The sequence below is a fragment of the Rhinatrema bivittatum genome, chromosome 2 (assembly GCF_901001135.1).
Source record: "Rhinatrema bivittatum chromosome 2, aRhiBiv1.1, whole genome shotgun sequence".
In the NCBI taxonomy this organism is placed as follows: Eukaryota; Metazoa; Chordata; class Amphibia; order Gymnophiona; family Rhinatrematidae; genus Rhinatrema; species Rhinatrema bivittatum.
Genome location: NC_042616.1, coordinates 268,547,892 through 268,575,442, shown reverse-complemented (window position 1 = coordinate 268,575,442; position 27,551 = coordinate 268,547,892). Strand labels below are relative to the sequence as shown.

General features: G+C 44.7%; 1 protein-coding gene across 4 annotated transcripts in view; it reads left to right on the top strand.

Moving 5' to 3' along the window:
• Positions 1 to 27,551, top strand: part of ELMO1 (engulfment and cell motility 1) — an 805,215-nt gene that overhangs the window by 33,426 nt on the left and 744,238 nt on the right. The window contains exon 1 of one of the 4 annotated variants that reach the window (XM_029589502.1): positions 10,694 to 10,820. The exons of the other annotated variants lie outside the window; for them this stretch is intronic. The gene's annotated coding sequence lies outside the window, so the exon portion shown is untranslated. Of the gene's footprint in view, positions 1 to 10,693; positions 10,821 to 27,551 lie in introns of those variants that run through there. 4 annotated transcript variants of the gene reach the window in all.

Here is a 27,551-nt window from a genome sequence, read left to right as displayed (position 1 = left end):
TCAGCCCGTGCCCCTGCCTCTACTGCTGGGAGTCGATGCTGCTGGCACTTCTGACCTTGACATGGTCTCTTCTTCCTGCGCGAGTGGGCCCACTCCACAGCACTTCCTCTTCTGAGCAGCGAGAAGAAGAAGAAAGCTTGCTGTTAATGCTGCAGTTGTCACTAGCACTGCTGCTGTTCGGCCTGGGCTGTCAGCGTTTTCAAGCCCAGGTGGAGAAAGAATTCTGTGCATCTTGCTAGGGCGGAGGAGGGGAAGGGAAGAGCGGCCCCTACCTGGTGGAGGATGGAGACACACTGGGGCACACCGGTTGAGAATTGCTGCTCTGGAAGAAAGACGGGAAAGAAGAAAATATGATACAAATTTACATACACTTGCTAGATATTTGAAAGTAGCATTTTCCATAGAATGAGAAGTTGAAGCGCAGGAAGACTCAAAAAGCAAGTGAGAAAATACTTTATTGCTGAGAAGGATGGTGGACATCTGGAACAGATGTCCAGTGGTGGTGGTGGTAGGAGCCAGCTCAGTGATAGAATTAAAGTACGTATCAGGCAGACACCACGGGACCTTAGTGGCAAGGGAAGGGAGGGAGAAGATCACAGAACTAGTAGGATTTGTGGCAGCACAGGTGGGCAAATTGGATGGACCAAATGGTCCTTATCTGCTAACTTCTAATTTTCTAAAGATGAGTACTATGCTGCAGCTTTGACATGTATGATTCTTTGCAATTTACATGTCTGGTCCAGATATATTGTAGGCGGCATCTCCAAAATATGTCAGGATGGATTCCTCCCTCCCCCAACTCTTGCTGCATTCATTCACCTTTCCTGAATTTTTTTCCCCCACCCCCAATGTGCAATCCTCACTCATTTCCCCACCCCCTGCTGCTCATCTTTAGGCCACACACTGTTCAAATTATGAAGTTCTGAAGGCATGCGATGGCGGCTGCCAGGAAGGGGTCGTTATTTTTCTCCACTTTCTTCCTTCCAACCGTCGGGGGGGGCGAGGCGGGCAAATTTCGGATGTCACTAGGTGTTTCTGGGTGCCACGGAAACCTGTGCATAGGATTTGTTCAACACCAGGACACAGCAGTATATTTCACCACTTTGCTAATGTATGCATGTGTAGTATTTCTGGTCATATGTTACTGCCTTGAAAACTAAAGACGTATTTTGATTTAGGACCTGCTCTCCAGGTGATGCAATATCCTCTTACACTGAGGATGTGTCTCCAGAGGTGTGTGCCCAGGAGGGAAGGGCTAGGATGGCTGTTGAGAGAAGCACCAACTACATTAGGAATGTAAATAGCTGGGTGGCTGGTGGATATGAAACTTTCTTGGTAACTTGCCTGCCTGGTGTCATCTAGATTGGATTTTAGACCCTGCTGGGGAGGTCATGGTACATGGGGGCACTAGTGACATAGGAAGGTGCAGGAGGGATTTTTTGAGCTTTTGCATAGAAAGTTGAAAGTCAGAACCTGCAGGCTAGCATTTTCAGAAGTATTTTCCATTCCACATCCAGGAACCCAGAGACAGGTAGAGCTCTGGAGTCTTAATGCATGGCTAATGCAGTGGTGTAAAGGCAAGAGTTTTAGGTTTGTTAGGAATTGGTAACATTTTGAGGCAAGTGGGGAACCTATTGTGAAAAAAGAACCAGGGTGGAACCTGGCTGCTGGCAATAATTCTGCTCTGCCGCATGGCTGACTCACTGTCGTCCTATCTGCCAGCATACTCTTGGGTCACTGCTGTGTTTTACTAACCTGAACAAGATACTCAGCTTAGGATAGGAGAAGCTTGAGCTAGAACTTGAAAGCTTTTTTTTTTTTTTTTTTTTTTTAAAAGCTCTCAGTGTTCTAATGATTTTGTTTTGGGAATCCTGCACTCTGTAATGCAAGTATCCTTTCAAATGCAGCATTTAGCCAAATATTGCAGTATAGCTGGACTTAGTGTTATTGCAAACAACACATTTTTGCCATTTCCTGACCCCACCCAGCAGCTCGAAAAGGGGAATTTTCCAACGATTGAGGCTTCCGCACAATGGATCTCAGAGAAGCACACATACAGCTTTGTGTTCTGTGCCTTTGTGCTTCATCTGGCAAGCCAGCTGAGCTCTGAGCCCACTGTGCCTACTGCTTCTCCCGAACAGCTGAGCATGTTCCACCAAGTGCTCCACTGTACTGCGCAAAACTGCAGCCAGCCTACTGAATATCAGAAGCACAGACAGCAGTTAATTCCGAGCCAAACTCTTGTACATCCCAGCTGTGTGAGTGTGTGTGTGTGTTGCCTGTAACTTCATAACTGATGTGAAATAATGTTGTCACGGCTGTACTTCACTTAGGTGCATTATAAGTAGGGTTTCTGTTTCTGGTGCTTATAAACTGGAAATGTAGGTGTTTATTTTCTGTACTATTGCTGGGTGCTTTTTCTGGTTGAAATATATCTATATATATATTATACACACACCTTTATGCAGCTGAGAACAAAAACAGAGGGGGGATCCAAGGTAGGCAAGGGGAGAAGTGAGGCATACTAGTGTAAGTGGTGTTTTTACAGTGTTTATCCAATAAACACCCATTTCATTTTTTTTATTTTGCATTTGTTTTATCAGGGTTTATTAGTTAAAACCTAAAATCAGAAGCCCTAATTATAACTTTTTATATCCCAAAGAATTTTAGTTTCTCAATATATTATATATATATATATATATTTTTTTTTTTTGCCCTGTACTCCCTTTTCTGTGCTTGAGTTTGTCTTGCATGCAGCTTAGCTGCTTCTTGAGACTCCATCAAGCAACTTAAAAGCTACTTAACTGGTTGATGAACCCAATAATAAAAGCAGGGACTTTTTTCCAGGCATGAAAGCTGAATTCTAACTTGTCTGTGTGATCCTGATGTCTACTTCCTGGTTTATAAATGCGGTTCAGAAAAATCTTTATGAACCCCCCCGCCCTCCAGTTTACCCACATTCTTGTGAAATCTGCATATCCTTTCACCAGCATAGATATAAATGTTCATGTGGCATAAAAATATAATTTTGCATGTAGTAATTAATTAGATAAATGTGGTCTTGAGAAGAAAAATAAATAACCTGAATTAGCTCATCAGGTTGACTGTCTTTGGTTTTATGTGCATAAGTTTATATCATGCTGGTACTCTGTGGGTTCATAAGGTTTTTTATATGCGCAAAACACTACAATGGTAGAGAAATGTAGATCTGAAAAAAGAATTTTTTAGTATACTGGAATCTAATACTAAAGTAGAAAGGAAATAATATATTTCTCATTTTATTTGGCTGCCTCACAATAGAAAAAAAGGCTTATGAGATTGCTGTGTTTTGTCTATGTGCCCTTCTACCTAATAACTTTTTTGTTTGGTGTCCAGTTCAAACCAAATGTTCAGAATGGGATAAATTTTAAAAGGTGCACGTAGGCGTTCATGCGCTACTCGGCACACACACGTACACCCGATTTTATAACATGCGCAGGTGCGCGCATGTTATAAAATTGGGGGTCGGCGCGCGCAAGGGGGTGCACAATTTTGCACCTTGCACGCGCCGAGCCGTGCTGCCTTCCCCTGTTACTTCCCCCCTAGCCTGACCTTCCCACCCCTTCCCCTAACCTTTCCCCCACAGCCCTACTCTAACCCCCCGACCTTTGTCTTACCTTTTGCGCGCACCGGCAGCCTTGCCCGCACGCGATTCTCCAACACAGCGGCAAATGGCCGTTATGTCTGAGGCCTCTGGCCCCGCCCATTCCCCGCCCCCGGACCGCCCCTTTTTGCAAGCCCTGGGACTTACACGCGTAGCCGGGCCTTTTTAAAACCTCTGGATTTACGTACGTAGGACTTTTAAAATCCGGCCCAATGTGTCAGTGGGAGCATAATGACTCTGACACATTGGGCCGGATTTCCTAGATTCATGCATATGTGTGGACCATTGGCATGTGTATGCTTACATCCCAGAAAATAGGCTCCTTTTAATTCTGGTTGGAATTTCATGTCCGCCTTTTGGGTGGAGTAGCACTTTGATTGTATTCAAATGTATGGATACTATTTAAGATGTTATACACCAGTCTTTCAGTTCATATATATTTTTTAATATAAAAAACTTAAAGCAGACCCTTGTGCTCATATGGAAACTCTCTCTACTTATGGCTAGAAAAAGCAGTACATTATAGCTTAATCCCATAGCCTTTAATCTATTCCAGACCTGCAGGTAACACAGCATGGATGGATGAGATACCACCTGGAGTGGGCTGTTTAGGGCAGGTGTTCAACAAGTGAACAAAAGAGAGATTAGCATGATCACAGCCCACATTTTGGGCTGCTACCTGTATTCCATATATGGAAGAGATAGCAGCATCTTCCTTGGCCTGCCCTCAGATGTTTCAGGGTTTTCTAAATCCCCCTGGGTGAACTTAAATCCAGGAATTTTCTTAACTGGGTCTGATACCAAGTTACTATTATTGATATTTGTAGTTTGCCATGGTCTGCACCATTGAGATGTTGGGCTGGCCTCCATTTGTAAGATACAAAGCATGCGCCAGTCAGGACTGTAATATTTTAAACAAATATGTAGAGGACTTGTTTGGTTTCTCTGGAATTATTTCATTGACTTTCAGTCGGTGATAGTATTTGAGAAGGTTATTTTCCCCATGAACAGGAGGTTCAGTGTGGTCTAACCCTGGCAGCAGTTCAAGCTGAGTTTATCTCAGCATTCTAGAAAGGATCTTAATAGCAGTAGGTGGCACAAGAGAAGGGTAGCATAAGCCAGTTTAGTTATCTGATTGGCTAACAAGTCCATAATGCACCATCATCCTTATTTACAAAAGTGCGTAAGTGTTAAAACACGTTAGTGAATAGGCCCCATCCAAAATAATGATGACTATGGTAAATGCACATTTTGGCACATTAATGCTTAATGTATGTTTTGGGGTAGATTTCAAAAGGATTACGTGCATAAGTAATGCACGTAACCCTTTAAACCCTCCCGCCCCGGGACGCGTGTAAATCTCGGGGCTTTGCTAGCGGTGTGTGTCGGGTGCGTGTCAGGGGGGCGGCGTGACTTTCGGGGCGTTTCTGGAGGGCATGGTTCCGGCCCAGGGGCGTTTCGGGGGCGTGGCTGAGGCCTCCAAAATTGCTCCCGGGCCGGGGAATCGCGCGGCGGTGGCAGCCGACCGGAGCGCGAGTGTTACGCCTGCCTGGGGCAGGTGTAACTGTCGTGATAAAGGAAGGGGGGGTGTAGGTAGGGCTGGGGAGGTGGGTTAGGTAGAGGAAGGGAGGGGGAAGGTGGGAGGCCGAAGGAAAGTTCCCTCCGAGGCCGCTCCGATTTCGGAGCGGCCTCGGAGGAAATGGGCAGCGCGTGCTGACCCCAGATTTTATAAGATACGCGCTGCTAACACAGCTGGACTTGCATAGACTACTAGCTGCTTCTTAATCGTGCGATTGCTCCAAAACTGGTAGCTGGCACCAGATAAGCTGGCTCTACCACTCTGAGACACACAAAAGTGTTATTGGTCCCATGCCCCAGTAAAACCTTATGGCCTTTTCCAGCTGATACCCAATAAAATTGGTGAATGTTCGCTTCTGATTTGAAAAAGTGTTGCTGCTGCTGTACTGCAGACCCCCGTGGTGGCATTGATAATAGTGCAGGCCCAGTACCTTCCCACGTTTTTCGGTTGCCTACTTGCCGTATCTCTATCTCTGGACAAGGCTCGGAGCTGGGCGGTGACCAAAAAAGTTGGGAAGATGGTAGGCTGGTCCTGCACTAGAGCCGCTCCACCGTGGGACCAGGTGCAGGCCGTATAACAGGTCATAGGCCTCTCCTTCATGCCTCAGGCTCTGGTGGTTCTATAATTAGTCATGGCAGGCTGAGGTGGTTGCCTAAGGTGCAGCAGAAGGTGCCCCCACAGGCCACAAACACCCCCACGTGGCCTTGTTGTTTAGCTCCAAATGCCAGCGCAACAACAGCCAACATTAGATGAAAAACTGGCAGAGGTCTCGCACCTGACTAACAAGAGGCGTACCTGCAAAATGGCACTCAAACTGTTGCCAAAGAAGAGCATGTGGTGGGCTGGGTGAGCCCAATGTTGATCTGATGTGGGGAGTTCGTTAAATGGGAGATGAGGTGAGGGAAGGGAAGGACGAGTAGGAAGAGACTGGAAGGAATAACTCAAAGGAAGGGCATGACTGACACGGTGGGAGGGGTGAGTCAAATGGGAGAGAAGGGGAGTGGGTGAGAGGGAAGGGAGTGGAGGTGAGAGAAGGCGACAGAGGGCTGAGTAAGGGAAGGAAGGGGAGTGGAGGTGAGATGGAGTGTGAGTGAGGAAAAGGAGGGCAATGGGAAGGAACCCCATTCATTTACCCTCTTCCCTTCCCCTCTCTCACATCCCCTTTCCTTCCCACTCCCCTCCCTTTCCTCATTAGCATCCCTTCCATCTCACTTCCACGCCCCCTTACCTTAGTCAGTCCCCTTCCTTCTCCTCATTCACACCCCCTTTCCTTTTCTTACTGATCCCTCTCTTACCTCCAATCCCTTTCCTCACCTCCGACACCCATCCCTGTCATATCTGTCTTCCCACTCACCTCATTCCCATAAGCACATATGTGTTTGTATATGGAAGAGAGGCAAAAGTTTGTGTGGAACCTCCTCCCCCTTCACTAACCCACGACAATCTCGGCATCTCTGGAAATCCAAAAGTTCAGTGTGCAGCAGTAGTCAAAAAGGCAATGTTCGGAATTACAGGAAAGGAATAGAGAATAAAACTGAGGCTATCATAATGCCATTGTTTAGATCCATGGTGCAATTGCACCTTGAGTATTGTGTGCATATCTAGTTGCTCCATCTCAAAAAAAGACATAGACGTAGAAAAGGTACAGAGACTGGTGACGAACATGGTAAAGGGGATGGAAGAGCTTCCTTATAAATTCAGGGCTCTTTAGCTTGAAAGAGATGACTTAGAGGGGATATGATTGAAATTTATATAATCATGAGTGGGGTGGAATGGGTAAATAGGAAACAACACTAGGACTAGGAGACAGTCCATGAAACTAACAGCTGGAACTGGCAGATTTAAAACAAATCATAGGAAGTATTTTTTCACTTTAGCACAACCAAGCTATGGAGTCTGTTGCTAGTACAAGTGATCAAGGTAGCTGACAGTTCAGAACAGGATTGGACATGTTACTGAAGGAAAAGTCCATAAGCAGTTATTAGCCAGGTAGACGTGGGACAGCCAGTGCTTATCCCTGGGCGTGAGACAGAAGGAAGAGATCAGCTAATGGGAATCTTCCAGGCACTTGTGACCCAGACTGGTCACTTCGTCTGACCCAGCATGGCACTTCTTATGTTCTTACTTTGGGGCCGATGCAATAATTATGCACAGAAAGCGGGCGATGAACAGTCAGCGCCCCGCTTTCTTAACTCACCCCTCCTGGGGGCGCCATGCAATATTTAAATTAGGGGGGTCGCGTTAGCAAGGAGGTGCTAGGGTTGCTTGCGTGCCCCTAGCGCCTCCTTGCTAATGAGAGCCTGAGAGCGTCGGACGTCCGCCGGTTAGAAAAATTGACGCCGGGTTTGTCGGTGTCCCTAAACGCCGCACGCTTCTCAATTGAGCAACCGTTTCCTGCACCCAACTGTCTGCACTTTTTTTTTAACTTTTTTTTTTTAAGCTTGTTAACTTTAATTTTTCCTCCTACTTACTATCGCAACTATACTAAGTAGGAGGCAGTACAGAAAAGCAGTTTTTTTTTCTGCTTTTCTGTACTAGTTTTAGCAGTGCTCAGCTATTAAAGCCTGCTCCGGGCAGGCGTTAATTTCTGATTGCTAAATGTGCATCATAGATGCACATTTTTTTTTGCATCAGGAGTGAATGCCTAATAGCCTCATTCACATGCATTTTCAAGTGATGAGCGCTATTAATTCACTCCACGTTGGACGCGCATTGTAGAGATGCTAATTCCCTTATAGCGCCTATACAAACCGCGTCCAACTGTGGGTTATACAGTGCGCCTGGCTGAGCGCGCTGTATTGCATCGGCCCCTTTGCATTTAGAAATATAATACTGTAGAGGCAGAGAGGGTTCTAGTATATTGTCTATATCTCCTTTCCTACCTTTTCTCCTGGGTCTCTTATACCCCCTTTGTATGTGTCCCCATTGCTTCTCTCTCTTCCAGACAGAGAAGCAATGGGGAGAGAACCGGGGACAGAATGTTATGATCTTCCAGATATTCTGACAGTTGCTTGTTGACAATTTTCTCCATCAATTTGGCAATGAGAGGTAAGTTTGCGATTGGTCGAAAGTTAGCTGGGTCCGATGGAGAGGCGTTTGGTTTTTTTTAGCAGTGGTTTGAGGATTGCCAATTTTAACTGGTTAGGTACTAGGCCTTGAGAAAGAGATGTGTTAATAATTTCGGAAATTGGTTTTGAGATGGTCTTCGGTATGGCAACGAGCAGATTTGTTGGTAATGGGTCTGATGGGTGGGAGGATGGTTTGAGTTTCTTTAGGGTATTTTCTATCTCCAGTGAAGAGGTGGGCTCAAATGAATCGAGACTAGCGTTTTGTTGAGGCAGGGTTATGAGATGGTGTATTGGGGGGAGGCTCTTGGTTGTGAGAGAATGGGTAAGGTTGGTGATTTTTGTCTTGAAGTAATTGGCGAGTTCGTTGGCTTACTTGAGTGCTTGGTGGTCTGGAATGGTGGGAGTAGATGGTTTGGTTAGTGAAGAGACGTAGGAGAAAAGTGCCTTTGAGTCAAAAATGAAGTTGTGGATTTTTTTTGCATAGAAGTCTTTCTTTGTTCTATAGATGGCGTTCCTGTATGTATTGAGAAGGGATTTGTAGATAGCAAGTGTCGAAGAGGTAGGGTTTTTTCTCCAGCTTTGTTCTTTATTTCTTAGTGTTTGCTTGAGGGATTTAAGTTCAGGGGTAAACCAGGGTTTTCTGTTGTCCAATGCGGGTTGTATGGTTTTGGTTGAAGTTGGGCAGATTTGATCCGCAATTTTATTGTTGATATTGATCCATGAGGTGGTTGCTGTGGTTGCGTCTGTGAGGTCTAGTTGATTTAGTGCTTCGGACATCTTTTCACTCAATAGGTCTAGTGAACATGGTTTCCTGAAATGGATGGTGGATTTGGTAGAGACTTGAGGTGGTGGATTGTTGATCTTAAGGGTCGTATAGATGACCCTGTGGTTTGACCAGGGAACTGGCGAGCAGGTAGGGTTAGAGTAGATGGTAAAGCTATCGTTAATGAAGATGAGGTCCAATGTATGGCCTGCCTTGTGGGTGGGGCTGTTGACAATTTGAGTAAAACCCAAGTGACTGAGTGAGGAGAGAACTGTTGCGCAGTTGATGGATTGTGGAGAAGCGTCCACATGCAGGTTAAAGTCTCCAAGGATTGTAGCGGGTTTGTCGGCATTAATGTGTTTGGCTATAAGCTCGATCAAAGGAGAGGGGTCTGATTCTAAGGCTCCTGGTGGGGCGTAGACGAGGGCTAATTGGAGTTGTTCAGATTTAAAGAGGGAGAATTCTAGTTTGGTGGAGGTGTTGGTATGTTGTAAAGTTATGCCTAGTCCTTTTTTTGCTGCCAGGAGGAGCCCTCCACCCCTTTTTTTGGATCTGGGGACTGAGAAGAGGTCGTAAGATTGCGTGGGAAGCTGGTTTGTTAGTACAGTATCTGAATGTTTTAACCATGACTCTGTGATTGCACAGATGTCTGGGTTGACTTCTATAAGATAATCACTGAGGATGTGCATTGGAGAGCAACTGAGCGTTGAACAGGGTTAGAGTAAACAGAGAGAGTCCTAGGATTTGTGTAATTGGCGATATCATTATTGGGATTAGCCTTTGTTGTCATCCAGAATTCTCCCTCTCATTTCCTATACCCCCAAATCTCCTCTCCTTCCTCTCTACCCCTTTCTCTGAGATGCCATCACATGCTGATCTTCCCCGCCCCCATTCCTCCCTGCACCGATCACTAGGATCTCTTACCCCACCCAAGAAGAAAAAAAAAAGCCCCCACATAATCAGTTACCCAGATAAATGAGAGGTCAGAAAATGACTTTAGTTTTATAAAGTAAAGTGAAAGCTGTAGTATTTAATATGCAAATGTAAGCAGGTGCGCTATGGAACCGCTGTGCAATATGTGGGTAAATGTGTATAACCGTGTCTTGGTTACTGCATCCTTTACTGGGGATAAAAGTAAGTGTGTACTTTTACCCGCAGGACTAAGAGAGTGGCGGGTTGGCTCGGGGAAGGGAAAGGGCACATCCCATCATTACACTTTCAAATCACTGCACATACTTTTCGGTGCCTGCTGTGCGCCACTTCATAGCCTGTGGTGTGCGCACATGGGGGCTCATTTTTTTGCAGGGAAGTGTCCTGCGAAGTTTTGCAAAAGAGTTTTTAGGCCCTGCAACCCCCTGCGCAGTATCGTCGTTTCCTTGGTAAAGTTCATAAGATATGCTTATGTACGTGGTGGAGAACTGCTGGGATTTGTTGTGTTTTTTTTCCTTTTTAGAAGCATTTCCGTGCTTCTATAAAGTAAATCATTATTCAAGCTGAGCAACCTTAAGTTGTTTAGAGCGACTACAGAGTCTTTGCTTTTTTCGTTGCCATCCTGTCAGGCTTTACTGTTTCCTTCCGACTGCCGTGATGTAAGACCATTTCCCTTTTCAAGTGTACGAGGGGAAATACAAAACAGAAAAAAAAAACAAACCCAGAGGCCTGGCATACTGTATCTGCTGTAGCCCTCACTTCTGTTGCCAGTCATCTTTATTCTCCTTGTGTGCCTTGGATGCAGGAGGGGGGGAAAGTGTACAGCACAACTAAAATGTAAGTTAGACCCTCCGGACCTGCTCTAACCTGCACTGTATGTCTAACGTATTTGGCCTGTACGTTGAGCAGCTTATGTTGGTACTCACTGACTCGCTCTGCTGACAGGATTTCCTGAACGTTAACCCTGATTGCTTTTGTTTTATTTCATACCTCTATATCTATCTCTATAAATTGTTTTTTGCGTTTGGTTTTCATGGCGCTGGAGAGTACTGGGTGTGGCTCCTTTTCTTGGGGGTTTTCTTGCATTGCAGGCTCATTTACTGCTCTTTTAATGTGGTGCCGCATGGCAGAGAGGAAAGTTAATTGCTGTTGTGGTAGTAGAAATGGAGGAATTATAGGGCAATGCACTGAACCAGAGGAATGGGGGAGAGAGAACAGGGCACAGTTGCAGCCACTATTTAGTTTGCTATAAAAAAAACAAAAATCCCTACAGACTTTCTATTACTGTATGTTGTTATTATTCTCTTAGAATTGCTAAGGAGAAAAGCCCTGTTCCGCGTACACTAAAATAACTGGTTTGAAAGGTTCCAGACAGGAATCGCTGATGCCACAATGAAGACTTCACATTGATTGAGGGTTTCAATTGAAATTCATAGGGGGGAGTGGATCTGGAGGGGGGGGGGGTAAGGAAGAGGCAAGGAGCGGGGTGGGAAGGAGAGGAATACAGTGCTCCTTCTATATAACAACCCATATATGACAGAGCTTGGTTATAACAAACTATCCTGCCCCCCACCCCAAAGTAGACTTCTGAGGGCAGTGCATTGAAGTGCAAGGGGTTCGTGTCTCCCAGCCTTCTGATTCATTAGTGCAGTTGGCATTTGTGGGGTTTCTTTTTTGTTTTTTTAAGTGAGCGTCTTCCAGACTTTTGTAAATCTTTCATTGCAAGTATGTTAGCCTGAGTCAGCGGTACCTTTATTGTGACTGGATGATGACCTAAATCTGGTTCCAGAATCCTCAGGGATGTGAGCTGACCTAGCTTTTGGAGAGACTTTAAACCAGACCTGGCTTTTTGACATTTATTGCAATTTTTATTGCATTTGTACACCACTTTGGGTGACCTTTTAATTAGGAATAGGGAAGGGGTTTTATTAGTGTGTATGTGTTTATTTTTATTTTTATTTTTTTTGTTTTCTCTTTATTCAATTATTCATATTAATCACAAGTAACATAATTATAGAAAAAGAAGTCACTAGGTAGTTACATATTTTTGGTTCTTTTTCTATTTGCAAGAACAATGTACAAGTCTCATGCATTCTACAAATCCACAAGGTAAAGGGAAAAAACAAGAATCTAAACAGGAAATTTAAAGCAAGAAATAATTGTATTTATTTCTCATTTCTTATAATACTGCTGAACAGATACCAGAGCGGTTCATGATAAAAACCGATAGAATTTGTATACATTGATTGTATTTTTAACACAAATAAAAACAAACAATGCATAATACTCAAGGCAGAACAGGATACTTCAGCCCCAGCTATCTGTACTGTACGTAATTTGAATCAACCCCGGGCCAAGATGGAAAAATCCAGGTCTTCACCTTTTTTCTGAAGTTGAGGAAATTCTGCTCCCGTCTCACCTCCAGTGGAGACGAATTCCACAACTCCGGGCCACTAAAGAAGCAAGGGACATGGCAGACATGTTCCAGTCTTCAAAGAAGTACTAAACTGGGCCTTAAAGTCAGCCATCAAAAGGATGGCCATTTGGGGTTCTGCAACTGAGAGAGTCGGATAATTAAGAGGGAACGAAAAATATATACAGGATCTAGTTCCTTGCAATTGAAACATTTACAGGGATATCTAAAGAAAAAAAACTCTTTGCTTCAACAAGATTACGGGATACGAGTACGAGAATGAATATCTTTTACTAAATAAATACATTTCAATATGCAATCCCTGTTCGGGATCTAGGGTGCACATAAATACCCATAGTAGATAATATTGCTTGGTCTGACCAGGCTCCATTGCACTGCATTGTGGGTTATGCTGATTGCAAATGGAAGCATCTGGACAAGAATACTGGAAGATGAAAGTCCACACTGCCAGTGGAAATCTGCAGCTTTTAAACAATCTTCATTGTTCCTTAAAAAAAAAAAAGATAGATAAATTCTCCAAGAATTAGGTTCAGGCGAAAGCTCCAACCTTTCTGTAAGCTGCAGGAATGTGATGTCATTCAGTTATTGAGAGGAGACTTTTGGGCCACTCCCATTTTTTCCTCCTCCTTTCCAAAGAGATTATGGGGGCAACCTTGAATAGCCTGCGTTATGGTGACCATGGACGTTGCAAATTAGCCCATGCGTGCTGTGGGACTTCCGGGTTTGGGCCTCTACCTCCTGTTTCCTCCGGTGCTGATTGAGCAACTCTGAGCCTTGTCCCTTTTGCAACTGTTTTAAAATAGTGCATTTCAGCTACCCTGATCATTTCTATTCAGCCTCTAGGCGCATGTTAATAAGTTCTGTAAAGGATACCATCCAGTCATTTTTACTGCAGACGTTTCAACATGAAGTACTTTTTTAATATTTGCTGTTGCCTTCTCAGTATGCCAATAATTCATTTTTAAAATGAGAAAGATTAACTGTTTCGGCCATGGTGAATTGCGAAGTCAATATTTTTCTCATTCCTTTCATTTGGCAGGGATCCAAAATTACCTAAGATGCAAGCATAAACATTGGATTTGTTTTTAATAAAGAACCTAGCAGCTGTGCTGTACTTAGGATTTTCTGGTTGTTTGTCACTGTTCTTAGAGAAGCAAAAATCTCCATGTTATTGTGTTAAAAATAAAAGAACTGATTTTGACTGCAGCACAAGCTACAATAAAGTCCTTGGTAGCTCAATGAGGTAAAAAGTCTGATTGACTGAGGAGGAATAATGGTGACCAGTTTATCAGAAAACATTCTGGGAGCAGGATGTGATGCTGTGCTGAGAACTGTTTGCATCAGCTGAAGTTGCAGCCTCAGGTACCATATTCACCAGTACAAAGAATGGGTGGCCCAGGGAAGAAAGCCGAGACAAGGGGTGATGAGAGGGAGGGAGCACTGCAGAATGATCAAAGGGTTCAGACAAGCAAAGATTTCTCCTTAGGCTAATAAGGATAGAGTAGAATAAGAAACGGAATTAAGTTCTGTGCGTTTTTTTTATTTTTCAAACTGCTGTTGATGTTGGTAGGAGTTGAGCCATGAGGAAGCGAAAAGGGAATTGGGAGCAAAATAGAAATACACAAAGGAAATAGAACAGGAAGTTGGTTTGGCACAGAAGGAGCACTGTGTTCTCAGGCATCTGGGTTTGGTTCTCCTGTGCATTGTGGCCGTTCTGGCCTCAGTTTGATATGGGATTATCTGCTACTTCTACTTTGCTAAAATGCCAGTTTGCAGTTCTCAAGGTGAGAATTGTGAGAAATTGCAAGACAACCTTGCAAAACTGAGAGACTGAGTATGCAAATGAAATTTAATGTGGACAAGTGCAAAGTGATGCACTTAGGGTGGAGTAACCCAGATTATAGCTACACAATGCAAGGTACCACATTAGGAGTCACCATTCAGGAAAAGGATCTAGGCGTCATCACTGATAATACGTTGACATCTTCTGCTCAGTGTACACCAGCAGACAAGAAAGCAAATAGAATGCTAGGGATTATTAGGAAAGGAATGGAGAATAAAACAGACAATATCACAATGCCTCTATATCGCTCCATGGTGCACTTTCGTCTTGAGTATTGTGTGCAGTTCTGGTCATCACATCTCAAAAAAGGTATGTTAGAATTTAAAAAAGGTACAGAGAAGAGTGACCAAAATGATAAAGGGGATGGAATGATTCCCTTTGAAGAAAGGCTAATGAGGTTAGGACTCTTCAGTTTGGAGAAGAGATAGCTGAGGGTAGATATGATAGAGGTTTACTCTTTCAAAATGTACGAAGACTAGGGAACACACAATGAAGTTACTAAGTGATGCATTTAAAACTAATGAGAAAATATTTTTATACTCAATGCATAATTAAACACTGGAATTGGTTACCAGAGGATGTGGTGAAAGCTAGTAGTGTAGCTGTGTTTAAAAACAGTTTGGACAAGCTCCTTGAGGAAAAGTTCATAAATCGTTCTTAAGGAGGAGCTGCAGACATCCTGCTTATTCTTGGGATAAGCAGGTAAGAATCTGTCTACCCCTTCGGATCCTGCCAGGTACTTGTGACCTGGATTGGCCACTGTTGGGAAACAGGGTACTGGGCTTGATTGACCCTTGGTCTGACCCAGTATATGGCAAGTCTTATGTTCTTAGGAGCAAAATTTGAAAGTTCCCCCACTCTCCAGTGTCTAGAGCATACATACCTGACTTGTCTTACATGCATGACACTGAACCCTATACCGTCACGGGGCTAAATGTAAACAAATACTCTGCATCCACAGGAACTCTCTGACCCACAACAATGGGTGCAGAGCAGAACTAGGGCATTACCCGTACAACTCACCATACAAAAAATATATTCTGGTTCTTATGTCTTCTCAATAACAGCAACAAAAACTCCCTCTACTACCAGGGGCAATAGCCCTACTTATGAAAAGACAGCAGTTCACACCAATGCATGTCCTATTCAGAAAACACAACAAATAAAACAGATAAAAATGCCTACATGTTAGTAAAATACCTCACCTTGGTCACACATAAGGAACCGACCTTCACCAAATACAGAAAGACCACAAATTACAAATATGGAAACAAACTGGAATAGAAACACAAAAAAGCCACTCTGCATGTAGTGCAAAACTGGAGAAATAGAAATTATAGCAGCTAACATAGGGCCTCATTTTCTAAAGTATCATAGGCCTGCGATACTTTAGAAGATGAGGGGCGGGGGGCAGGCCTGCGCTAGCCGGCAGCGATCGCACCGTCACGATGCGATCGCTGCCGGTTTCGCACCCAATAGTGCCATCATAAGAGGTGTAGCTATTGGGAGCGAAATAGGCAGCGAAAAGGCACCTACCTTTTCGCTGTGCGCGCCATCGTCATGGAGTCGGCCCCGGTGACGCCCCGACTCCTCCTCTTCCGGGGCCAACTCCGCCCCCATTTTGGTATCGCACGCGAAAAGGGACATTTCGCATGCGATATGTTTGGAAAATAAGGCCCATAATCGCAGGATCTGCAATAATGCACACAAACTAATCTGTACAATGTTACACCTGCATTATGAAATGCACTCAAACAGTAACAGCCCTACCTATGAAAAGGCAACACTACAAATATTAAATCAGGCCGTAAACACCACTACACCTCCTAATAGTATAACAGAACAGGCCAAGCTGCTATAAATCCCTACACAGAGGGGCTGATGCAATAAAATGCGCCTAGCCTAGTGCATAGGTCTATCCTTGGTTGGACATGTGTTTTCGATGGGTTATGCAATAAGGAGATTAGCACATCCAAAATGTGTGCCCAAATACATAGCTAATAGCACTCATTACATGTAAATTTCATGTAGATGAGACTGTTCGCTATTACCCAGCAGTGTAGGAAATCGCCAGTTGCTGAACGTATCCTTTTTAACCTGGCAAATTTAGTGCCAGCTCCGGGGCATGCGATAAGTCATACTTCAAATCAAGGGCATATTGAAAAAAAAAAAAATACTGCTCTCTTCCGTGGTTCCTCTTAATTAGTATTCTTTTTTTTTCACATTTCTTATTTCAAAATTCAATTTCACATGAATTTACAGAAAAGCATACAAGAATAATCCAATACAGAAAAAAAACCAAAACGTACAAATTCTAGCAATATGCAAAAGCCCACATTATATGGAGGGATCTCGAAAATAATACAGTAATTGCCGGATAGCTCCCCTACCCTTAATTCCCCTGGCTACTTTTATCAAACAAAAATTTCTCAAGATCATTTGGGTCCAGAAATATGAACCTATTACCCTAATAGGAAATTATGCACTTACATGGAAATTTTAAATAGAATAATGCTCCTAAATCTACAACCCTGGCTTTCAACAGAAAAAAAATTGCTTTCTTCTTGCCTGGGTTTCTTTAAAAACATCTGGAAAAATCTGAATTTTTTGACCACAAAACAAACTATCTTTGAACTTAAAGTATAGCTGAAAGAATAATTCTTTATCTGAATCCAATACAAAGGTAACAACCAAAGTAGCCCTAGTATTAATATCATCTGATTCCAACAATGAAGAAAAATTTGGGCTCTTTATGGGGGTTAATATATCAAAGGATCCATTTGTTTGAATGTCTCCCCTCTACTTTACAGGCAAATAATAGGAATTAGATAATAAAAATACTTTATCCTCTGAGAACTGGAGAATGTACTTAGAATATTTTTTAAACAATTCGGTCCCAGATAATAAGGTGAGTTACTGGAAAATTTAACAAGCCCAAATTTTTTGAACATATTCGATTTTCTAAGGTTTCGCACCTATGATGAATCATTACATTATCTTTTATATTTGTAATTGAAGTTGCTTGTAATTTAGATATAGTTCCAGAATGTAGTTCTACCTCCGTTGCCATTCTTGTAGATCTTTTATCCAGTTCTGAGATCTTTAAGGAAGCCTTTTCTGTAGAAGACACTAATTGGCTAACCGAATTGGTTAGTTTATTATCTATCCTGGAAATAATTCTCCAAATATATTTTAAGGATACTTCCTCAGGTTCTTCCGTACCAAGAAGCAGTGGCTCCTTTCTCAAAGAATTTAGGGGAACCAGCATGGGGACTGGTACCTTATTTACTTCAAAAATTTCAGAATTACCCCCAATATGATCTTTATTATTATCAGATTTAGAACAAGAGGTCACTTGATCTAAAGAGTTAATACATATTATCAAGATATCTTGTAACATACCAGGCACAAATGAGGGTTTGGGAGGAGGAGTATGCGCTTCTGGGGATAAGAATATCCCGACTAATTCAGTACTCTAATCTCGCAGTTGCAAATTAGCCTTTATTGTGAGTTGATCCATAGGTCCCCGGACTAAAGATGGAGTTGAAGCTGATGTTACTATCTTCCCTTTTCTCTTTTTCCTCATAACTAATCCAAATTAGATTAGAGAAAATCGATAGGGGTGCCACGATTTCAAGTTCTCGGGGTCCTCAAATGGGCAGGGTGGCCAAAAATATGCCTGGTGCACTAGAACCTCCAAACCGGTAAGATCACAGGGTCCCCTCACTCACAGCAGGGCACCGCGATTTCAAGTCCTCTGGCTCCTCCAACAGGTAGGGTGGCCAAAAATATTCCCGGTGCAGTAGAAGCCTCCAAACCGGCAAGTCAGGATAGATGGTAAGATCACAAGGTCCCCCTCACTCACCGCAGGGTGCCGTGATTTCAAGTCCTCGGGGTCCTCCAATGGGCAGGGTGGCCAAAAATATGTCCGGTACTGTAGAAGCTTCCAAACCGGCAAGTCAGGGCAGATGGTAAGATCACAAGGTCCCCCCAGTTCCTCTTAATTAGTATTCTTACCATACTAAGATCTACTGCTTGCAGTGATTAAAATGTGAGAAAAATGTAAGGGCTCAGAAAAAAAAAAAATTCCAGTGGCACAGTATACATACACAATCTACACCCTCCAGGCCGATTTTGCTGTGTGCATATTGTGCGTGTAAATTATCTGCAGCGGGATAAAATGGACGCTCATATTGAGTGCCTGTTTTCCTGGCCTGTACACAGTCATGTCTGCTGGGCGCTTGATGCTTTTGAGTGCTAGGGACGCATACATTTAGCCAAGTGTGTCCTTTTAACAAGGCAGCTCATTAAAATATTGCATTGTGCACCCAGGAGAGGTGGATGTGCGTATGTCTCAAAAATGGGCGCCCAGTTTGGACGCAAGTTTTTATGCATGTGGTATTGCATCGGCTTGAGAAACTACAAGCTTGCAGAATACCCTTACCCTAGTCACATATGCAGAACACACCTACCCTCAAATACAGAATAAAGTGACCATAAAGTTAATGTTTTTATTTTTCCATTGTTGCTCTGCATACAGAATATGGCTTCATGCTGTTTCAAGTTTCATTTTTTAATTTTCAGAAGTTGTTTGACAAAGTCCCTCATGAGAGGCTTCTAAGAAAAGTAAAAAGTAATGGGATAGGAGGCGATGTCCTTTCGTGGATTACAAACTGGTTAAAAGACAGGAAACAGAGAGTAGGATTAAATGGTCAATTTTCTCAGTGGAAAAGGGTAAACAATGGAGTGCCTTAGGGATCTGTACTTGGACCGGTACTTTTCAATATATATATATATATAAATGATCTGGAAAGGACTACGACGAGTGAGGTTATCAAATTTGTGGACGATACAAAATTATTCAGAGTAGTTAAATCACAAGCGGATTGTGATACATTACAGGAGGACCTTGCAAGACTGGAAGATTGGGCATCCAAATCTTGCATGTAGGGAAAAATAACCCTTGCTGTAGTTACACGATGTTAGGTTCCATAGTAGGAACTACCACCCAGGAAAAAGATCTAGACATCATAGTGGATAATACTTTAAAATCGTTGGCTCAGTGTGCTGCAGCAGTCATAAAAGCAAACAGAATGTTAGGAATTATTAGGAAGGGAATGGTTAATAAATTAGAAAATGTCATAATGCCTTTCTATCACTCCATGGTGAGTCTGCACCTTGAATACTGTGTACAATTCTAGTCGCTGCATCTCAAAAAAGATATAGTTTCGATGGAGAAGGTACAGAGAAGGGCAACCAAAATGATAAAGGGGATGGAACATCTCCCCTATGAGGAAAGGCTGAAGAGGTTAGGACTGTTCAACTTGGAGAAGAGAAGGCTGAGGGGGGATATAATAGAGGTCTTTAAGATCATGAGAGGTCTTGAACGAGTAGATGTGAATCGGTTATTTACACTTTCGGATAAAAGAAGGACTAGAGAGCATTTCATGAAGTTAGCAAATAGCACATTTAAGATTAAGTGGAGAAAATTCTTTTTCACTCAACACACAATTAAGATCTGGAATTTGTTGCCAGAGGATATGGTTAGTGCAGTTAGTGTAGCTGGGTTCAAAAAAGGTTTGGATAAGTTCTTGGAGGAGAAGTCCATTAACTGCTATTTATCGTTTACTTAGGGAATAGCCACTGCTATTAATTGCATCAGTAGCATGGGATCTCTCTTCGGGTTTGGGTAATTGTCAGGTTCTTGTGGCCTGGTTTGGCCTCTGTTGGAAACAGGATGCTGGGCTTGATAGACCCTTGGTCTGACCCAGCATGGCAATTTCTTATGTTCTTACCTGCACATTTCTATTTATACATTCCTCATTCAAGATCAAATACATTCAAGAAATATAAAGTAATAATTGTAAAACTATACTAATAAAGAGAATAAATGTTTCAAAACAGCTGTTGAATAAAATAACATTCAATAAATAAAAACTGAAAAATTATTAAATACTCTTCAAACACCAATAAAATATTTCAAAACAGCAGACACATCACATAATACCCAATAATTAAAATGGCAGTCAATCAAGAAAAATAAACTTGAAATGCCACCTTTACAGCTCTCCTACTCTTTTTCCTTGCAGCCAATAGCACATACCAGAAGCAGCAGCTGACGCAGCTTCCAAAGCTTTTTAGTCCTCTTTCTTAGAACTCATGACCAGTCTATGTCTGTCTCTTCTCTCTCTCTCTCACTCTCTCTCACACACACGCACTACATAAAATATGCCATACTGGGTCAGACCAAGGGTCCATCAAGCCCAGTATCCTGTTGCCAACAGTGGCCAATCGAAGTCACAAGTACCTGGCAAGTACCCAAACATTAGATAGATCGCAAGCTAATATTGCTTATTAATTATGATCATAGCAGTTCCAGGAAGTTATCCAAACCTTTTTTAAACCCAGTTTCATTAACTGCTGTAACCACATCCTCTGGCAGTGAATTCCAGAGCTTAACTATGCCTTGAGTGCCGAATCGCACAGGTCGCACAGGCGCGCATTCATTCACTGCCGGTGGGGGCTGCCGGAGGCTGCTTTCGCCGCCGGCTCCTCCGCCTGAATGAATGAGCGCCTGTGCGACCCGGCCCGCGGCCTAGATTAAACACGCGCCCACCCGCCCCCCAGATCCCGCCGCCGCTGCCGCCGCCCGCCTGAAACCAACGCACGCCCACCCGCCCCCGCCGCCTGGATGAACAGGCGCCCGCCCGCGGCCTCGATCGAACACGCGCCCACCCGCCCGCGGCCTCGATCGAACACCCGGCTCCCGCCGCCAGCCGCCTGGACCCACGCGGCCCTCCGGCTCCTGCCGCTGCCTGGATGACCGCACGATTCGGAAAGTGACAGGTATTTAAAAATTTTTATTTTTTTTTATAACATTCAGGTTTTTACATATTTTTGGTTTTTTGTTTTTTACACTTCCTGGTGCCTGTCATTTGAAATGACATTTGAAATGACAGGTACCAGCGCACCCAGGTTACTGTATAGGCGCTGTATTAAGCGCCTATACAGTAAAATGGGTTGCGCGGGCCTAACCCTTCCCTAACGCTTCACAGCCGCGGCATGCATTTGCATGCAATTAGAAGAGAGTATCAGGCGCTAGGTAAAGAGAACTGTGCGTGCGGGGAGGAAGGGTGCGCCTGGCAATGCCGCACTCTTTCTGCCGCGGTTTTAGAGTATCGATCTGTGAGAAAGAAAGGAAATTACAATGAACAGGGGAGGGGGTTAACTGGAAGATATACATAATTACAGGGGAGGAGAGTCAAAGGCAGCGTTACAACTATTTGCATTTGATTAGGATTAGATATGCAAATGAACTAATATACAAAGTTAAGTGGCCAGTGCACTTAATACACTTAGCATATGAAACTTATTTACAGTAAGACGGGGCAGGTGCACGTAAGTACGATTAGAATCTGGTGACAGGGGGGGGGGGAAGGGAGGGAGGGAAGGGGGTAAGGAGAGGAGGGGGAGGAGGGAACGGGTACATAGGGTGATTTTGTAGACTTCTATCATATCCCCCCTCAGTCGTCTCTTCTCCAAACTGAACAGCCCTAACTTCTTTAGCCTTTCCTCATAGGGCAGCCGTTCCATGCCCCTTATCATTTTGGTCGCCCTTCTCTGCACTTTCTCCAGTGCAGCTATATCTTTTTTGAGATGTGATGACCAAAACTGCACACAGTATTCAAGGTGCGGTCTTACAATGGAGTGAAACAGGGGCATTATGACATCCTCTGTTTTATTTTCCATTCCCTTCTTAATTCCTAGCATTCTGCTTGCTTTTTTGATCACCACAGCACACTGGGCCGACGATTTCAATGTATTATCCATTATGACGCCTAGATCTCTTCACACCCCATGACCAGTCTGTCTCTCACACACACCAGTTACTTCCCCGACCAGTATCTTTCTCTCTCTAAAATGAGTTACTTACCTCACCAGCCTCTCTTTCTCACACACGGACACACACCAGTCACCTCCCTGACCAGTCTCTTATACACACCAGTCACCTCCTCGAGCTTTCTCTCTATTACACACACCAGTCACCTCCTGGAGCAATGTCTCAAACACACATACACACCAGTCATCTCCCTGACCAGTTTCTCTCCCTCTCTCATACACACCAGTCACTTCCCTGTCCAGTATCTCTCTCATACACCAGTCACCTGCCTCACCAGTCTCTCTCTCAAACACACCAGTCACCTCATTAACTAGTCACTCTCTGATGCACACATTAGTAACCTCCCTGACCAGTCTCTGTCACACACACCAGTCACCTCCCTCACCAATCTTCCTCTCTCTCACACACCAGTCACTTCCCTGACCAGTATCTCTTTCACACACACCAGTTACCTCCATGACCAGTTTCTCTGTCTCACACATACACACTTACACCAGTAACCTCCCTGACAAGACTCTGTCACAGACACTAGTCACTTCCTTGACCAGTCTCTCTCACATGCACACCAGTTACCTCACTGACCAGTTTCTTTCTCTAAACTGTTAATCCCTTATTTTCCTAGCGTGTAGACAGATGGGCTCAGGACCAGTGGATTTATGCTCTCCTGCCAGCAGATGGAAACTGAGCAAGCTGATGTCACAGTGACCCCAGCCTGCTACTATTCTCCATCTTCAGCAGATGGTGGATGTGCATTTCTCCAATGGGGGTTGCTTTAAGCTTTTTGGAAGGAGAAATTTGAAATTCTAAATTCAGAAAAAGAAAGCCCTGTACTCTTACGGTGATACCTAAAGGTCCCTCACCCAGTTGAGTATTCCTGAGGTGATTTCCTTGGTCCCTCAGATGGGTGCCTTGGTCCAATAGCTAGGTTTCCTGGTGTGGACTTAGCTGCTAAATCAGCTGAAAGGCAGTGGGTGCAGGAGGCCAAGTGAGCTCTCTTCTCCAGCAGCTGGAGACTCTCTCTGTACTCAGCCAGTAAACACTGAATTCAGGTAAGGTTTAAAAAAAATAAAGTTTACCCTGAATCAGAGACAGAGAGGTTTCAGGACTTCCTCTGGTCTCCGTTCTCAGCGCGCCATATCAGTGTTGTTTCCACTCCAATTGGGGTTGGGGAACTGGGCAGCCAGGCGGGTTGTGTGGCTCCCGGTGGGCTAGGTCCTGCATTTAGGCTTTGTTCTTGCATGCTGTGTGGTAGGCTTCGGCGGCCGCTTTCGCACGCTCATGTGTGTGTTCTGCTGCCCTCTACAGACCATTGGTGTGTGCAACATGGTGGCTCTGCGCACACATTGCGCGCTCATTTTTTTGCATGGTTTTTCTGTGCACAAACCTTTTTATGTGCTTAACTTGGCGCACAGGTTGTGCATGTGCCTTACTGTACTTTCTTCTCCACACTTTTTTTTTTTTTTTAGGCGCATTTCTTATTTGAATGCAAGCTATTCCGACGCACGTTTACCGCCGTGAATGGCACCAGTAAGCAAGAAACCTAAGCATCCTCCTATTTGTGTTGCCTCTCATATTAGGGCTTCTCGGCCTGACCTGGCTTCTAACCTTTGTCAGCGCTGCTCAGACGCTCAGGGAGAGTTATCTTCCTAGGATTTTGCTAAGCCTGGCTCTTCCTATTCGGATGATGGGTTGGTCACGGCCTTGACTTGGGGGACGCCAGACCATGGTTGTCTCTTGACTTGCTTTTCCACTGGCGAGGGCAGTTCTGTGGGACCAGCTCTATTTCCTTCTGGGCTTGGTCTGGACCCGGCTGCTTTTTCTTGGGTGGAATTTTTTAAAGTCTTTCTTCAGGCGCAGTCCTCCGCTTTCCTCATTTCTGTCCAGTTGGACCCTCAGCGAGTGGCTCCTCCCTCTTACAGTCCTATGCTTAAGCGCCGGGGATCGCCTTGGCTCCCTGCAGGTGTTCCCGACAGGAATCTGGATGGCACTGATGATGAAGTTGATCCTGATTCCCTGGAAGATGGGAAAATTCCTCCAGGGCTGGAACCGTATCAAACCATGTTGCAGTTCTTTCATAGACATGAACTTCCAGCCTTGATTTCCCAGACCTTGAAACAGCTGGGTGTCCCTGATTCAGATGCCATGTCAGAGCCGAGGAAGAATCCCATTTTTTTCCTTTCGTAAAGCCTCTTGTTTTTTCCTCTATGATGGATGCCATTCAGGAATGGATTGATTTGGAATGGGATGCCCCAGGGGCAAATTTTAAAGGGGTTTGGACATTGGAAGGCCTGTGCCCCCTGGATCCAGCTGTGAGAGAGCGTTTGTTTTTCCCCAGAATGGATGCTGTGGTATGTGCTGGTTCTAAGTGTATGACTATTCCCATAGAGGGAGGAACAGCCTTGAAGGATGTACATGATAGAAGGATTGAGGCTATTCTTAAGCAGGCTTTTGGGGCAGTGGCATTTACATTACAGATTGCTTCCTGTCACCATAGTGGCGAGATCTTGTCTGCTTCTCTCTCAGGAGGTGGTTGAGTCTGGAGGGAATTCCAGAACAGTTATGAAACCTGCTGCTACCTCTTTAGCAGATGCAGGCTTTGATTTGGTCCGGACCTTGGCCAGAGGAGTGGCTTCAGTGATAGCGGCCAGGTGTCAACTCTGGTTACGAAATTGGACAGCTGATGCAGGTTCCAAAGGCAATCTTACCAAGATGTCCTTTAAGGGCTCGCTCTTGTTTGGGAGCAAGTTGGAGAAACTGGCCAGTAAGTGGGGTGAGTCTCTGATTCCTCTGTTGCTGGAGGATAAGAAACAGTTACAGCGCCCCTTTGGTATGAGGGGTTGTTTCCGGGGTTCCAGGTGTTTTGGTCCCTACAGAGGGATGACCTTTCAGTGGACTTGGCCTTTCGGTAGGTCTCAGTCCTTTCATCTCTGATAGCCCAAGTGAGGAGCGGGCTCGGGTGGCAGACCTTCCCGAGCTTCCCAGTGAAGATTTGCTGTCCCACCTTCCGAACAGGAAATGGGGGACATCTCTTTCTCTTTTTGGAGGTGGATCGAGATCACTTCGGACCAGTGGGTCCTGGAGGTGATATGTGAAGGGTATGCACTGGAATTTCACAGTATTCCTCAGAATGTGTTTATGTTGATCCCTTGCCACTCCCCGCAGAAGAAGCAGGCAGTGGAGCTCACACTTCAAAGCCTCCTCAGATTGAGGGCTGTGGTTCTGATGCATTTATTTTGTTGTGCTCAAGAAGGAGGGCTCTTTTCGTCCCATCCTGGATCTCAAGAGCATCAACTGTCACTTGAATGTGACTCATTTTTGAATGGAAACTTTACGCTCTGTGATAATGGCGGTGCAGTCGGGGGAATTTCTGACCTCTTTTGATCTGTCAAAGACTTGCTTTCATATTTCCATTCGATTGGAACACCAACACTTTATACGCTTTGCGGTGTTGGGGTGCCGTTATCAGTTTCGGACACTGCCCTTTGGTCTAGTCACCGTTCCCAGGACATTTTCCAAGGTTATGGTGGTAGTAGCTGCAGCCTTGTGAAAGGAGGGAATCCTGGTGCACCCATATTTGGGCGACTGGCTTATTCGAGTCAAGTCTTAGGAAGAGAGCTGCTTGATAACATAGAAGGTGATCTCCTTATTGCAGAAGCTCGGTTGAGTGGTGAACCTGACCAAGAGCAATCATCAGTCATCCCAGTCATTGGAATATCTGGGGGTCCGATTCAATACTGTACAGGACAGAGTTTTCCTACCAGAAGTTCAGATCCAGAAATTGATGTCTCAGGTGCGTCAGTTGATAAACACCATATGCCCAACAGTGTGGTCCTACCTACAGGTACTCTGCTTGATGGCAGCTACTCTGGAAATGGTGCCGTGGGCAAGGGCGCATATGTGTCCTGTTCAGCACTCTCTACTATTTCATTGGAACCCATGGACTCAGGATTATGCAGTTTGTCTCCACTTGCCGCTGGAAATCTACTCCCACCTCCAGTGGTGGTTGCAGGAGGATCATCTGAGAAAGGGAGTTTCCTTATCCTCTCCAGCCTAGTTGGTACTCATGACAGAGGTGAGTCTTCACAGTTGGAGGGCTCACTGTCTGGAGTTAACGGCTTGCTGACATGCTGTGTACTGGGGAGAATCTCTTTGGAGATAGGGTGAGGGACACGGTGGCCCAGTTACAGGACCACTATGAGACTGTCCAACAGCTCTCCACTGGCACTCTGGACGAGTCTTTCTCATCCAAGAGGCCGGCTAGCAGGGGTGGAGGATGTCTTTCTATCGCCAGAGGAGGTACTATCCTCCGCCCCCTTGCTCCCGTCAGCAGCAGGTGAGTTCATGCGGCCGCCCCAGTCAGCAAAGGGAGTTCCCAAGCCCCAGCTGGCACCTCAGTCAATTCCCGGGATGGTGTTTTGACTGGATTGGAGGGAGCATAAGTCAGTTGTCTGTACCCAAGATGCCGGCTACAGTTCTTCATGAACCAGTGTCCCAGTATAACCTTGGACCAGTGGGTTCTGCCCAACGTCCATCAAGGGTACCAATTAAACCTATTAGGTGTCCTGCTAAATTGCCCCCTGTGTCTGTTTTGGGGGCCAGTAGCACATCAGGAAGTACTGCTTGTGGAACTCTCCACCCCCTTATTGGCCAGGGCAGTCGAGCCTGTTCCACCAAGGGTGGGGATTTTACTCCAGGTATTTCCTGATTCCAAAGAGAACAGGAGGATTCCATCCCATCCTAGACCTAAGGACCTTGAACATATTTCTAAAAAAGGAAAAGTTCATGATGGTTCCCTGGGCAGCTTGATCTCTCTTCTACAAAGTGGGGACTGGCTATGCTCCCTTCATCAAAAGGACACGTACTTCCATGTCGAGATCTTCCTAAGTCATAGGAAGTATCTCCGATTTGTGGTGAGGAAACAGCACTTCCAGTACAGTGTGTTGCTGTTTGGGCTAACGTTAGCCCCATGTGTCTTCACAAAATGCCTGGCCATGGTGCGGGCGCAACTCCGCAGGCTGGGAGTGCATGTTTTCCCCTATCTGGATGATGGTTGGGCAGGAACACATCTCAGGCAGGGGCTATTTGGTCCATGAGCTTGACCATTTGGGTATTGGGGTCTCTAGGATTCGTCATCAACTACCCGAAGTCCCATCTCAGTCCGTCACCTCAATTGGACTTTATTCGAGCCCTACTAGACATGGCTCAGGCATAAGCCTTCCTGCCTCATTCACGGGCTGCCACCCTTGCGTCCATAATGGCAGAAATCCAGGGGAGCCAGTAGGTGTCAGCATGGCATATATTGAGGTTATTGGGCTACATGGGTGCAACTGTCCTTGTCACTCCCTTGGCATGTTTACACATGCGCAAAGCTCAATGGTCCCTGAGGTTGCA